This window comes from Dasypus novemcinctus, chromosome 7, assembly GCF_030445035.2.
Source record: "Dasypus novemcinctus isolate mDasNov1 chromosome 7, mDasNov1.1.hap2, whole genome shotgun sequence".
In the NCBI taxonomy this organism is placed as follows: Eukaryota; Metazoa; Chordata; class Mammalia; order Cingulata; family Dasypodidae; genus Dasypus; species Dasypus novemcinctus.
Window position 1 is genome coordinate 103,863,082 of NC_080679.1, and position 14,717 is coordinate 103,877,798.

The window sequence follows — 14,717 nt, forward strand, 5'->3', positions numbered from 1 at the left end:
GAAAAGCCTTTCAACCTGTATCCTCTCTTCAGTAGCCCCTGGATCTCTTCTAATTCAGGTTCTCATTGCTCCTTGCCTTTAATATTTAACAGTATTTTCCCAATTGCCTTTCTGTCACTTCCTGTGTCTCCCCTCTCCAAATAGTCCTGCAAGAGCATCTTTTCTAAAGCAAAATTCTGACTGTTATTTTCCAGTAAAAAACTAATTTTAGTTGCTTTCTATCTTCTACACAGTTAAGACCTTCATGATATTTTATTTATCTTTATCTCTACTAGTTGTTTTTTCACTCATTCTTCTATTCCACTCTTTATTTCTTCTTCACTTGTAATATCAGCCAAGTGAGTGTTCCCTGAATAGATCTTTTTATTGAACTTTGTTCCCTTGCTAAATCTCTTTTCTTCAGCAAAAATACTATTTTCTTTCTCCATCCAAGCAATCTTATCTAAACATCACAATTCAGGTCAAGTTAAAACTTCCTTCAGATTCACAGATAGAGATAATCTTCCCCTCTTCCTTACTCACTTAAACTCAACACTTTATATTACGTCCATTCACATACAGGCCTTTTCTCTAATTAGATAGCAAGTTCTTTGTAGGCCCTAATTAAGTAGGACTATGTCTTCTTGAATTAGGAGTATATCAGGGAAGGGAACTTGACTTTATAAGCAGTAAAAATATGTTATTACATTTGAAAAATTATTCAGTCATAGTTTCCCTAAAAATCTAAATTCTCAGTGGCAGATTGTATTTTCCAGAAACAACCAGAGCACTATCTCCAGCACCAAATACTCTTCTAGCACCTTGCCACTCCTCTATCATCCCTATCAAGAGTGGAGTCTATTTCCCCTCCACTTGAAGCTGGGCAGGCCTGTATGCCAGCCCCATGCAGAATGCAGTGTAAGCAAAGCAACATGATTTCTAAGGTCAGGTCCTTAAATGGCAGTCTGGCTCCAATCCAGCTCACTATCTCTGGACACTCACCCTTGGAATCCAGCCACTGTGTTGGCCTGTTGGCCCACACTGAGCAACCTCCCATATGGAGAGGAAATGTATCCCCTAACCAATAGCCAGTGTCAACTAGCAATCAGATATGTGCATGAGTGAGCCTTCAACTCATTCCTCTAGCACAGGGGTTCTTAAGCTTTTTTGTTCCATGGACCACTTTGCCAGTCAGAAGAAAAACCATGGACCCCTTCTCAGAATGTAGCAGCAGGTAAGTTTTTATGGCACTCAACACCAGAGGTCAGAGAAAATAAAGATAATAAGTTGATTTTTTTCAATTCAAGCTCATAGACCCCGTGAAATCTTTCCAGGGACTGGCTGGGGGTCCATGGACCCCTGGTTAAGAACCCCTACTCTAGCATCTAAGCCTCAAGTTTTCCTGATGAGGTACCTGACATCAGGGAGCAGAGAGAAACAAGCCATCCTCACTCTGGAATATTTTCCTGTGCAAATTCTTGACCTAGAATATAAATGGTTGTGTTTGACTGCCATGTTTGGGGATAATTTATTACACAATCATGTACCTGAACATATTTCTATATACATATAGCAAGAAATAAATTTATCATAATTTATGCATTGTTTCTTTATATATAGGAGATGAGGCTACTCTCTTTTAGAGAATCAGCTTCCACAGTGTATCATAGTAGGGAGGAGGGACGAGATGATTGAAACAAACTGTTGAGAGCTATAAGTTCAGGGAAGAGTAAATACTCTTGTTTGTAGTTTAACAAAATTGACAGTATGATAATATTAGGCCTATGCATGATATAAAAATTTAAACTCTGAACTTCTGGGGGAATTTTTGGTAAAGTGAAAATATTTTGCCAATGCAGACGAAGAAAGACATGGCTTTAATTGCAGGCATAAATTCTAAGGGAAAGCTTTCTTAATTTTTTTTTTTTAATGGTCTCTGCACTGTTGAATCTGAGAGTTAGTTTGTTCTGGTATATCTTTCATGTAAATTGAGGAAAGTTTGCTCTGAAAAAGCACATTAATCTTTTAAGTTCCTAACACATTTCCTTCTAGTCTAGTTTCTGATCAACTACCTTTGCATTGTGGGACTTATGGAAGGACAAATCACAGTCCTTTCCTCACTGATTTCTTTTGGAGTAGAGAACCTATTCATTTCCTTCCGGTCATCCTTACTAATTACTGAGTCCTTTGTTTTTGACTGTTGGTGTTACTACTATTCAAAAGATGTTTGGCAGAATTTTTGTTTTTCTTTATTGAATTATTATTGAAAAACACTTTTAAAATGTGGTAACTGTCAATCTTGAAATAGTTAATTTTATAATTAATTTTTTAACTTATGAGAAAGATGGTGTCTGTACAGTTCAGAATGTAAACACACTTAAAATGAATCAAAAGATCATTTTTTTTTCTGGTGTAAAGATCCATAATACAACTACAAATTTAAAAAAACAAAACACAAGAAAATGAGACAACAGACAAACACTGGCAGCCCAATGAATTCAGTATTGCTATTAGTGTTTTATGGGAAAACAAAACAACACAAACACAGAATCTTTTTTGAATCTGCTTTTCTCAGATGTAGAAATATTTCTTAGTATGCTTGGCTTTAAAAAAACTGGTCTTAATTTTTTTAGGTGAAACTGGTATCAATGGATTGCAAAATTAAATTGTTTATAAAATTATGAACCAAATCTTAATTTATTCATTTTATAACTCCAAATATTTATTATATATTGTTTTTAAATATAATTTTATGAGCAATGTGAATATTATAATAGATAATATTTATTGAGCACTTAATATATGCCAGACACTGACAGAATCCAGGCACTGTTCAATTTGAGAATTGGTCTTTTAATTTCAGTTATGACCCATTTAATCTGTACAATAATTCTATGGACTTTAAATTCCCCTTTTCACATTTAAGCAAACAGAATCACAGAGACTATGTATTCGCAAATGTATTGTTGACGTAAGTCTGTGCCTGTTCTGTTTAAGTGTACACATGCACATCCAACTAATATAACTGTGTCAAGTATTCTGAAGGTAAGACAGTCTGTTATTTATCCAGCATATTTTCTTCTTTGTTTTACAGTGGCTATAAGCCAGGTCCTGTCTAATAGTTGTCTTTCCTGAAATGCCCATTTTTCTCCTGAATTGGTTTTGAATCGAATGTTCTAGCTGAGGGCTCACTATTGTAATGGTTCTTGCAGCCTTCAGCACGTTAGCTACAACTGATACTGCAGCCATTTACGTTTTTCCCAGAAGAATTCAGATGAAAAAAGGAAACTGTTAGTGTTGAGTGTGTGCCAGGTTTGAGTATAAACTCTAAACACATTCTAGCTGAGCCTAGAATGATATTTTCCTTTTATTTTTTCAATGGACAAAATACTATGTTATAGAGTTCAAAATTTGTTCACATTACAATAAAAAATGGTAGTATAATAAAAATAGACAATCTTATGAGGTCAGAAAAGTTTTCATTTGGAATGCTAGTTTTAAAACTAAGTCTGAATACTGGGATGCAAGGCAGCAAAACTCTGATTTAGTTACTGAAACCTGAATTTTCTATATTGTTCTCCCCTGACACAAGTAACCATTCTCCTTGTAATTTCAACCACGTGATTTGGAATTAATTTGAAATAAGAATTTTAATAAACCTCAGTTTTACATTAACATTACCACACATCTCTTGAAGTCATATATATATATGAATATAAATATGTTCATGTATGTGTACATATATTTCTTTGTCTATAAAACCTGTAAATGTTTTATTCTTACATGCTTCATTTTTATTGTAAGTTCCATTCAAGTTTATAAGGGGGTTTCATGCAAATCATTGGCCAAGATAATTGGGATTGTGCAAGTCTTTGAAAAGTAAATCTTTATCTTCTGAATGTGGTGCTATTGCTTTTGAATGGGAGAGTTAAATGCTGAAACTCTTCTCAATATATTTGTAGGTGCAGCTTGAAAGGAATCCAAGTGGATGCCTTCTTGTTTTTGTGCAAGTGGGTGATGCCTCACAGTCAATATGGTGAAGTCTGGCACATTCTACAGAGAGTAGATGGTGCAACCTTAGCTTTAGCATAATTAGGAAAGGTATAATTAGAGAGTAGAACCAGAAGAACTGAAGAAATGAAAAATGTAGAAAACTAAAAATAAAACAAAGCAAGAAACTGTCAGTAAAGTTTCTTATAAAGAGATTAAAACCAAATGTAAGCCATCCTAATAATACCCAGCACAACCATAGTCTCTGGGATTATAAATCAGAAATATTATAGCAGAGTAATCTCAAATAGGAATGGCTTAGATGACAATTCCAGAACCCCACAAATCCATCACCCATGCTTCTATGCACCCATTTATGAGTGTAATTGGTAAGCCAAAAGCAGTACTGTGGCACTTTGGTCATCTGGACTAGAAGTCAGACTTGTTTTTAAATCACAAAGCTACCATTAAAAACAATATTAAGAATTTTAATGAGATTAGGTAGTGCAGAGCCAGTCTTGGTAAATGATTAAGTGACTGTCATATTTTTTATTGGGGATAGTGCTTCAGATATAAATATTTTTAGAGTCATGTATAAAAGTGATATGAGAGGAACTCTTTTCTCCTAGATGATTCCATATCTTTTTTCTGAGCAAGAAGAAAAAACTACTTTTACATCTACCAATCAATGATGTAATTTTCTCTGTTCTCTACTTTAACTTCTTTAGTCCTCAAAGTTCCAAACCCAAGAGAGTTCATGAATGAATGTTCATAGCTGGGAAGTGCAATCAAATTTGAGAAATATTGAAAGACAGTAGTGACCCTTACAATTAATTGTGCTCCTTAACACAATCCTGAGTTTATAGTTAGGGGAGATTGATAGGACTGAGCACCTGAATTCTTTGCCCATTCTTGTATCCATACCCTTTTCCCTGTGTCTTTGTAAAACCTCTTAAAAGTATTGGTGTCTATTTCCCCATTCCTTGGATTTGCTTTATCCAATATATGATTTGCTTTAGCCAATAGGATGTTAACAGGCTTCATGCAACAAAAGGCCTGAAAAATTGCTTGTGCATTTTTACCTCCTCACTTGGAAGCCTGCCACGTTAGGAGAACAAGCCTGAAGTACGCTTTTGGAGAATGTGAGAGCTGGGAGAGCAGAGCTGAATCATCCCTGCCAACAGCATGCTCAGTCAGTCAGCCTCCAGCCTGCTAAAGAGCTGACCACAGATGTATGCGGGAGCCCAGCAGAGATGAGCAGAACATCCTGCCTACTTAGAAACAGGTAAAAAATAAATCACTACTGTATTAAGGCACTGAAGCTTCACGGTGCTTTGTTAAGCACCAATAGCTAACTGGTACAATACTTGAAAGTTTTATACTCTGCATTTTTAAACAAAACAAAACAAAACGTCTAAGTATAATTTCATTAGGACTAGGTTTTGGTCTGTGCCAAATTTCATTATTAAAACTTTGTCACATTTTGTCATTTTATTATCCCCACAATTGTATAATGTGGGTAATGTTAAAATACACATTTTAAACTGAGAAAATTGAGATACAGAAAGGTAAAGTGATTTGCCCAAGACGGCACATTGGTTAGGACCAGGTTCTGAACACAGGCTGTTTGGGTCCACAGCATGGGACCTTAGGCACCGAACCACGCTGCCTCTCCAAGGAGACTGCCAGGCACAGGCTAAGTCTGTTTCTTCAGTTATTCATCATATTTTTCTCCTATGTGATCATTTTACGATTGCTTCTAATATTTGTATGTAAGCCATTGAGTATGTCAAATAATTGTTTCCTGGGATTCAGACTAGACCAACAAGTGGCTGAATACCATAAACAATTTTTGGCCGGAATACCAAATGAAGATAGTCTATCTTCCTGCCCTAGCGGCCTATGAGTATGAATTTTTATTGATATGTCAAAGATATAAATGTTCAGTCCTGCTTTAAAAAAGGAGATTTAATCAACAATCTTTCCCTCTTCTTTCCCCTTTTGTTTTAGATTTAATGGCTTTTGAGAAAGAAACTAAAACAAGAATCCTCTCACACTAAACAAAAATTCTCCATTCGACAGAGCCCACAGGCTGTGCAGTAGTGACTCTCAAGAAGCAGCGCCTGGGGGAAATCAAACAGGAAATCCTAACACCTGAGTAATTCCACCTGTTCACCCTGACTCATTCCAGGCACAGCTGAGGCGAATAATCGGGTATCATATCAACTTCCTGTGCGGGGTTTATTTCACTGTTCCAGCAATTTCCACCACCATCCCTTCCCCCTTCTGGATGATTATTTCCCAATGTTTGCAGGAAGATATTTATTTAAACCTTGGGAGAGCACTAGGGAAGATTGTATTGAAAAAAGATTGTATTGAAGAAAGTATTGAAAAATACCTTTGGAAGGAAAGGATATAGTTCTGGATTTTAAAATTCAAAAAAAATGGGATCTGGATTTTGGGAAGAGACCTGTTCCCAGGAAGAGGTGTGAAGAGCTAAGTCAGGCCTTCCCAGAGCTGAGTATCAGCTGATCTTTTCCTCTTACTACAATGTAGAAAATGAGAGCAAAGGAACCCTTATTAGATTTAAAGGGCAATAAAATAGACCAAATAAAAGGAAATATTTTCTCACACAGCATATAGTTAACCTGCAGAATTTTTGTCTCAGAGGGTCATTAAATTAAATCATCTACACGGATAGAATTAGATAACTTTATGACCATTAATAATATTTTCAGTGCTACAGAATGAATATGAATATGGTAAAGGTAAATCAACCCCAACCTTCAGACATGAGTTAATGGTCCATTTAAGATAAGAGGAATATTCTCTCCAAATGCAAAAAACAGTGGACCACCCAGTAAACCTCACTGACTTTCTTATGAGTAATAGGAGAAACATTTGTAATAACTACTCTTCCAATTGTGAAGAACTGACCCCCTACTCAAAACACAAAATTGGTGCCAAAAACACTAATTGGTTGAATCCATACTGGTAAAAGTTATAGTAACTATTTTCACAAAACTGTATTACATTTTACACAAAAGTAAAGTTTATACCTATAAAATCTATGGAAGCAGGGAAAAATAAATTAGAGAGCTAGAGATAGATGTGAACAATGTCAATTACACAACTGAAAACCAGTAGAGTATCATAATCCACTGCTTCACAGAACTTGAAATATTTCCTTAAAGGTGATTTGGTTATTGAAATATTAGGAGACTCATTTTAAGAGAATGTGGGGAGGCTAAATATTCATCAATTCGCCAAAATAAGCAATAGATAAGTAAACTTTCATAGCAACCAACATAGATACATAGATACATAGATATCAGGCAATATTCTGTGCATTGGGGCACAGAGATGGAAAATAAAAAGAGATCCTTTATCACTGTGTTTTCATTTTATGGAGGGACCCACACACATAGACAATTGATTCCAATGTGATGTTTTAAGTAAGAAAATAAGAGTGTTTCTATAATGCTTTGGGAACAAAGAGCAGAAAGAGAGTGGTGGGCAAAGCTAACATCTAGGTTGGATTTAAATGGAGCTTGTTAACCAGACATGGGTGTTCCACACTGAGTTAATCTCAGTTCCATAAATCTGGCAAGGGGAGAGAATATGTCACATTCAGGACATGGCTGAATCATATTAAGTGACAGGGAACTGATGATATTTATATGAAAAGGTAGCAGATAAATGTGAGACCAATTGCTCTCTGTAGAACCTAATAAAGTCACGTTTCTAAACTGAAGGATGTGCAATCGAAGGGTACTGAGTTAGTAAAGGAGAAAAATATCCAACGATTGTTCTCACATTTTCTTCCAGTACTAAGAAAAGTCTTTGAAAGTGACAGGTTAGCAATGTTCATTCCTCCCAGTTTTGTGAATGGAATTGGCAGCCACACCAGTTTAAAGCATCTACACAAGTTGTGTGTTGGAGACATGGCTATCAACTGCTGGGCAAAAGACACTGAAGATGGATTATATTTCTTCGTACACTCACTGAAAATAGAGATAATTGTAAAAAAAAAAAAAGCTTTCTCAGAATGGGCTAAACCATTTTAAATCAGTGGGGATTGGAATGGACAAATGAAAATTCCTTGTGAATCACTTTCTTATCCTATTCACACTTAAAATAAGTTATTCCTTCTCCAGATTCTAGATTTAGACACTTGTCCAAAAACATGTATGGCAGAGTATTCTTGATTGCGTTTACAATTCCTTACAAGGAATTATCAAAAAGAAAACATGTGAAGGTATTATACTTTGAGTGAATAAGTAAAAATGAATTATCAAAGTGAAGTCAGATGGTTACCTGCAAAGAGGAACATCATGACAGTTCAGAAAATTGTTTAGCTCTTTATGTTCAGCCCTTCTTTTCTGAAGCTATGGTTTATTTCTTTGTTATTTTCACATAAACAAAAACAGCCAGGTCTATTTGTTTGAATAAAGCTTTGGTCATTGGCCTAGAATTTACACATATTTTCTCCTGAGGGTATTTTCTACATCCTCAATTTGCCTACTTTTAACTACCTACAGAACACATGTGCCTGGCTTCCTTATTTATATAATTTTTTGGAAAGTTTTTACCTTTCTCATATCTATTTCATCACATAAAAATAAGAATGAGTTTTCATGGTTGTTTCTACACCCTAAGAAAATTGTCTTAGAAATTTAAAGTGTCTAAAAATATCATATAAAGCTAAAAACAAAAAAAAATTAAATTCTCATTTACAAAGCAGAAATCACATTCTTATAGAATAAGTTTATATGAGTAATCTTATTCCAATTATTTGGAAGTGACTATTCTAATCCCGCTTCTGCTAGCTGTTAAGCATAGAATGGACTGAATAAAAACTTTTTTAAAAAGTGCATATAGAAAACTCCCTAATTATCCCTTTTAAGCACCAGTATAGAATTTACCAGTACCTATAGTCATTCCCTTTTGAGAGACTGCCTGTTTCTTTCTTTTTTTTCTATCTAAATTGTGGATGCCATTAAAGAATATAATAAGGTTATGTAATGGAATTTAAACACACTTTATTGCAACAATATAAGTTCCATGTACAGTTATAAGCAATATGGCTGTACTTAATAATTTTACATTACAAGCGTAATTGTAGTATCAAATTAGTAATTTTCACAAAGTACTTGCATTAGAAATTTGTATGATACAATATATTTCAATTCTCAGTTGCACAGGAAGATAACAATTTGTTTAATAGGAGAACTGGGGATAGAGTTCATACTCTTAGATCTGATTGTCCTGCTTTATGCAAAGCTTAGATTCTGGTCATAGAATTTTAGAGCTTGAAGAGACCTTAGAGATCAAATAGTTCAACAACTTCATTTTGCAGAAAAGAAAGTAGAAACTCAGGGAAATTGTTTGATTTGAACCATATAATATAGAAAGATAGTGACAAGGTTGGAATAAAAATCACTTCTTAATTTTCTTAAGAGTATGAAGGGAGGGTGGGCAAGAGATTTAGATTTGAAAATCTCATGCACAGAAATGGCGCTTATTAAACACAGCCACCAAGGGATCGAAGAGGTGGAGCGCTCCAAGCTGTACTTTTGAACAGAGGAGGAACCTGCAAAGAAGACTGCAAAGGACTGGCTGGTAAAATTACAAGAAACCAGGAGAGTGTGGCATTATAGACCTCAAGAGCAAAAATAAAGGCTAGTTCTGCAACAAATGCTGCTGAAAGATAAGGTAACAAATAGCAGCTCGAGCAACCATCCGATTTAGCAAATAGAAGTCATTGGTTCCCCTGACTGCTGAGCCTTGGTGGGTTGGTTAAGACTAAAGTCTGATTGTAGTGGGTAGAAGTGAGAAAGTAACTAAGTGACTAGAGGTATTAAGCTCAGAAAGTTTTTCTCTCATATTAGCTGCAGGGAAATGTGAGGTTAGATGATGCCTTCAATTAAGCTATTTTCTCAAGTTTACTCTCCCAGGAACACAAACAGCAATTTCTGTGGGAAACTGGCTTGAGATTTCTTTCAGGGGCGGCATATGCACAGTGCTTTGTTTTGGGGGGACATTATTGGTAGCCACCCATCCTAGAAAAAAATCTGAATTCCATTTATAAAAGGCTGTGGCATCCCTGAGGGAGGCAGACAAAACTTTCATTTCCATTCTGTCTTAGCGTACAGACCTGGCTATATCCTCAGAAAACAATCCATGTTTCTCCCAGCAAAGCCCTCACTAGGACATTCCACGTCTAAAACAGTCCACTTTAAAGACGTGTTTCTTTTAACAGAGAGCTCATCAATATCTGCACAGCCTCGCTGGCTGCTAGGAGGCCCGTCCATTAATGAAATGTTAATGACTGAATTAGACCTGCAATAACTGAAGTCGAATGCACCGCTGTGAGTCCATTAGCATCAGCAGAACCCGCTGAGGAACAAGTAAACACAGCACACAAGGAGAAAACTTTCAGGCAGAAGAGTTGGAAGTGTTACACAGGTGTTTTCAGATGGAAAATAACATTTCCCTGAAATAGGATTAGTTTATTTAGGAAAGCTAATCCCATTCACTATAATTCTTCAGTTGAAATAAAGAATACAGGATGGATGACGCACTTATTCAAGAGTGTTTTGATTTTTAAAATTCCAATATTGCACAATTGTTTTGGCAAAACATTTTAGGGTAACTTACATTTATCAGGTGCCAATTATTACAAACAACTATTGTTCTTCGTTTCCTCCTGCCTTGTTCTTTCTTTGGTTTGTTTTATTTTCTTATGCCTCCCTTTTTTAAACTTTTCCTTGCCTTTATGCTCCAAATGAGGCTTACAGTCTTTCCAATACCACCTATTCATTTTCAAAAAGGGGAAAACTATGGGAAGATTTAAGACATTTTTTTAGACTGGATTAATATGATTGCAGAATTCACCTCTGAGATGTAAATGTAAATCAGAAGGAATTTAAAATGAAAGCTGTTATGTATTAACATCTATATCAATTCAATAATATATTTTTCTTGTAATAAGCTTGAAGATTTACCATTTTTATTTAAACACATATTGTAATTCAATAATACTTGAACTGTAGCAACTTGATGTGAGACAAAATAATTGCAATCTCAAATTATTACAAAAGATAGCACATTTAAAGCTAATTTTATTAGATTTCTTTATTATGTCTACTGAGGTTCTTATTATTGTCTCATTTTCATATTTGGAGCTCTAATCAGAGATGAAAATAATGTATATGTGGCTTGAGGATTGGACCTTATGGTTTGCTAAACATGTGTTTTAGAAATACAGATGAAAAAGCTACTGAAATCAGTAAATAAAATGTTATTATATGTCAAACAAATTAGTTCAATAACATGTATTGCAGCTTATGTTTAACTTCAAACATCCTTCCAAGTCTCAAGTTCTAATATCTACTGATAAATAGCTGTATGACACAAACACAAGTCCTTTATACATACACATATTTTTTTAAATCTTTAAAAGGCTAATATCTGTAGCTATTTAAAATTTACATTTATTCAAACTTAAAAAATACATATATCTAATTATAGATTCTGATTCATTAAAGGTTAAGAGATGGAAATAAACTTATGAGCTGATAGAGGAAAAATAAATACTGCATTAAAAATCTGTCAGCTTATCCTGACCCAAAAAAGGAAAAGACATGTCAGGGAAAGAAGAATTCACAGGAAAAAAAAATATAATGTACATGAGCACAAAATAAATACTTGAATTGAATTCATAAAAACAACAAATTATAAAACACATTTGTTTGAACAAACTTTGCTCTAGTACCACACTTAAGAGATCAGATTTGGGAGGGACAAATGAGAATATTAATGCATTTCTTTCATAAAACTTAAATTTTAGTTTACTATGCCAATCATTCTGTCATGATTTACATGTCTAGTGTGTTGTGGTTAACTTTAGACCTTGAGATACATACATACACTCACATAGCCACACCCACACATACCAACTTGGTTCTTGAAATCTTTATCAGGTTTCTTATTTCATTTTAGCTTTGCTCTCTAAATACAAGGAAAGAAGTTCTGCATGGTATTTGCAGATAGTAAGCATTACACTTGAAGGAAATTCAGCCCATGCAAAGTACTGGCCTATGAAAATGAGGTCAGTGACAAATAGTAACACCTGACAAAAAGTATCATTTTGATTACAGCTAATGGAATGCTCTTCCTCATTCAGAACTTCCAGAGTCTGTAAACACTGCCTTACAATTTGAAATGGATAAGAAAGAGAAATCCATCAAGCCCCAATGATACACTGATAACTATGAATATGTAATTTATGGATAATCTATTGGAGGTATTCCCTAGAAGAGTCAAAGATCAAATATGGCACGTATGGGTAGTATAAATATCATACGAGTTACTGCAAAATAATAGGGTCATAAAAATCACTCCCAATACTAATAGTGAGTTGAAGGCCCATTTGAGGTAGTAACTATAAGCTTTGAATTGAATCTCAACATTTAAGGTTTGATTTCCCCCTGGTCAAATAATGATTCCAGAATCAAATATCCAAAGGCTTTTGTAATACAAAATGTCTCCCCCAAAGATTTATTTTTTTCATATTTAGTTAAGTAGTAATAATTTTGAAGAGTACTAAATAAAGATTAATAAATAAATGAAAGATTTACTCAGTACAAGACTTAAAGGAAAAAGTCTTAATTTACCTTTTGTTTTTTTCAATAGGGATAAACCCCCATTAGCAGCAAACATGTTATCATCCCTTATGTCAAAGAATCAGATTGGAATTACAAAGAAGTAAAGCAAATGCCCATACCTAAAGGCTCATATAATTTTGAAATATTTACAATGTAATTGCATATATAAATATTCTATTATTATGGAATAATAATACATGGCTTACCCTACCATAACAAATAGCATGGACTTTCAAATCTCAAAATTCGACTGGGCTTAACTAACTTCCCCAAAAGGATTGGTTTAGCCAAATAATACCAGGCAACTTAGAGGTGCCAAGGTTCACAAATTATAGGTTCTGTTCCCCAGCACCTGGAACAGTATTGGTCATTCTTCATGCTGCTATGTGATTACCCATTGGCCCTAGCTTTAAAGAAATTGTAATGTAGGACAATAATCATATTAACTGGATTGTAATCCAGAAAGCTTAGCAACAGCCCTGTCCTGCTGTCTCGCGGTGTTATTAACAGACAGAAAATCTCTCTAATACATTTAGCTGCAGATAGGGACTACGGAGTCCTACTTAATCACACAGTTGTTTTAACTTTCATTTATTCATCCTTTCTTTATTTTATAAAATCATATTAAGCACCCATCATGTGCAAGGCAGTATATTGTTATGTACCATTAGGCCCCTGATCTCAAAAACATTAAAGTTCAATAGAATTTCCAAGCACTGTGGTAAATACTAGAAATCAGAAATGAAGAAAACTGCCAGTCTGTACTGGAGCTAACACTCTAGCTGAGAAGAGAGGAAATATTAAATAAAATGTCAACAAATAAATGTAATGGCAAATTTATAGGAATTAAGAGGAAAAATAAAGTCATAGGATTCATAGAAAGAAACAGAGGTGCTGTTTTAAATAAGATATTCAGGGAGAACAATTCAGAGATGATATTTAAGGAGAGACTGAAACAACATTAGAGAAGAGAACTCAAGATCTTAGGTAATGTAATCGTAACTGGCCCAAGGTCAGGGTAGACTTGGCAGATTTATGGAAGAGCAAGTAGACTAGTGTGGCTGAAGTGGTGTGAGGGTAACTGGAGAGTCTATTAAGATTCAGCCCATTGAGCAAAGGCAGGAAAGACATGTTAAGGATTTGGAGAGCTTATTCAACGTGAGTTTGGAAGATACAAACTGTGTACCATATCTTCATTGCATCACTGTTTAAATGCCACAGAGGTAAAAATAAATTAATATGGAAAGAAGAATGACAGAATCTTTGACTTCAATAAGGGCATATATGTTTTGGAGGAGCCTGGAGAAGATCAAGAACATGTACACAAGAGGAAACTACAGCCATATTGTATCAATGATAAACATTATATAACATGTATAATCTAGGATTTAACCACATATACATTCTAAGCTATTTACCAATGGAACCCCATCGCAGACATGTACTCTTGTTGTGAATTAGCACAAGACTTAGCATGGCTTTAGACAGATAATCAGACTTCAGAATGCTTTCAAATCACTAGGCTAAGAGAAAGGAAAGGCAAACCCAGTCACCTGCACCCTTGATAGGAAAAGATGATAGGAAAAGAATGCAGGGCAGAAGACAGGAACCTGGGAAATCAAGGTAGCTTGTCATATTCCTGCCATTTCTCAGGAACTATACTCTTAGTGATTTTCCTCTCTGAATTTTTTTTTTTTTTTAACTCAGAAGAACCCTCCCTTTGATCAAAGAGGCAGGAATAATTTTATCTCTGGTTACGATTTATATTGCAGAGGTTCATATCTACTTCTTTTTTTATGGTAGTCTGCCTGCTTAAATGAGTCCTTTCCAATTGGTCTATTGTTTCTCAGTACCGCATTGCTAACTTTATTTTGTAAATATTTCCCATTAATTCCAAGCATTCTGATTTATTCCTTGTGAAGGAAAGAAGAAAGATTATATTTTTCCCTCCAGGTTAATTCTATTCAGCTGAAATTTTTAGTGATGACTATAACTATCTATTGTTTTTAAGCAGAACTCTAAATGTACAAACATTGCAATTCATCAGCTGGTTATAAAGATGTGACTTTCTAGTTATCA

The 14,717-nt window shown here is 34.8% G+C and overlaps 1 long non-coding RNA gene across 1 annotated transcript; it reads left to right on the top strand.

The window, feature by feature from the left end:
* The first annotated feature begins 1,118 nt into the window (after window positions 1-1,118).
* On the top strand, window positions 1,119-7,481 carry LOC131279303 (uncharacterized). Its single transcript, XR_009186687.1, has 3 exons — window positions 1,119-1,213; window positions 5,067-5,254; window positions 5,980-7,481. It is a non-coding gene; the product is annotated as an uncharacterized lncRNA (long non-coding RNA).
* Window positions 7,482-14,717: the final 7,236 nt, after the last annotated feature.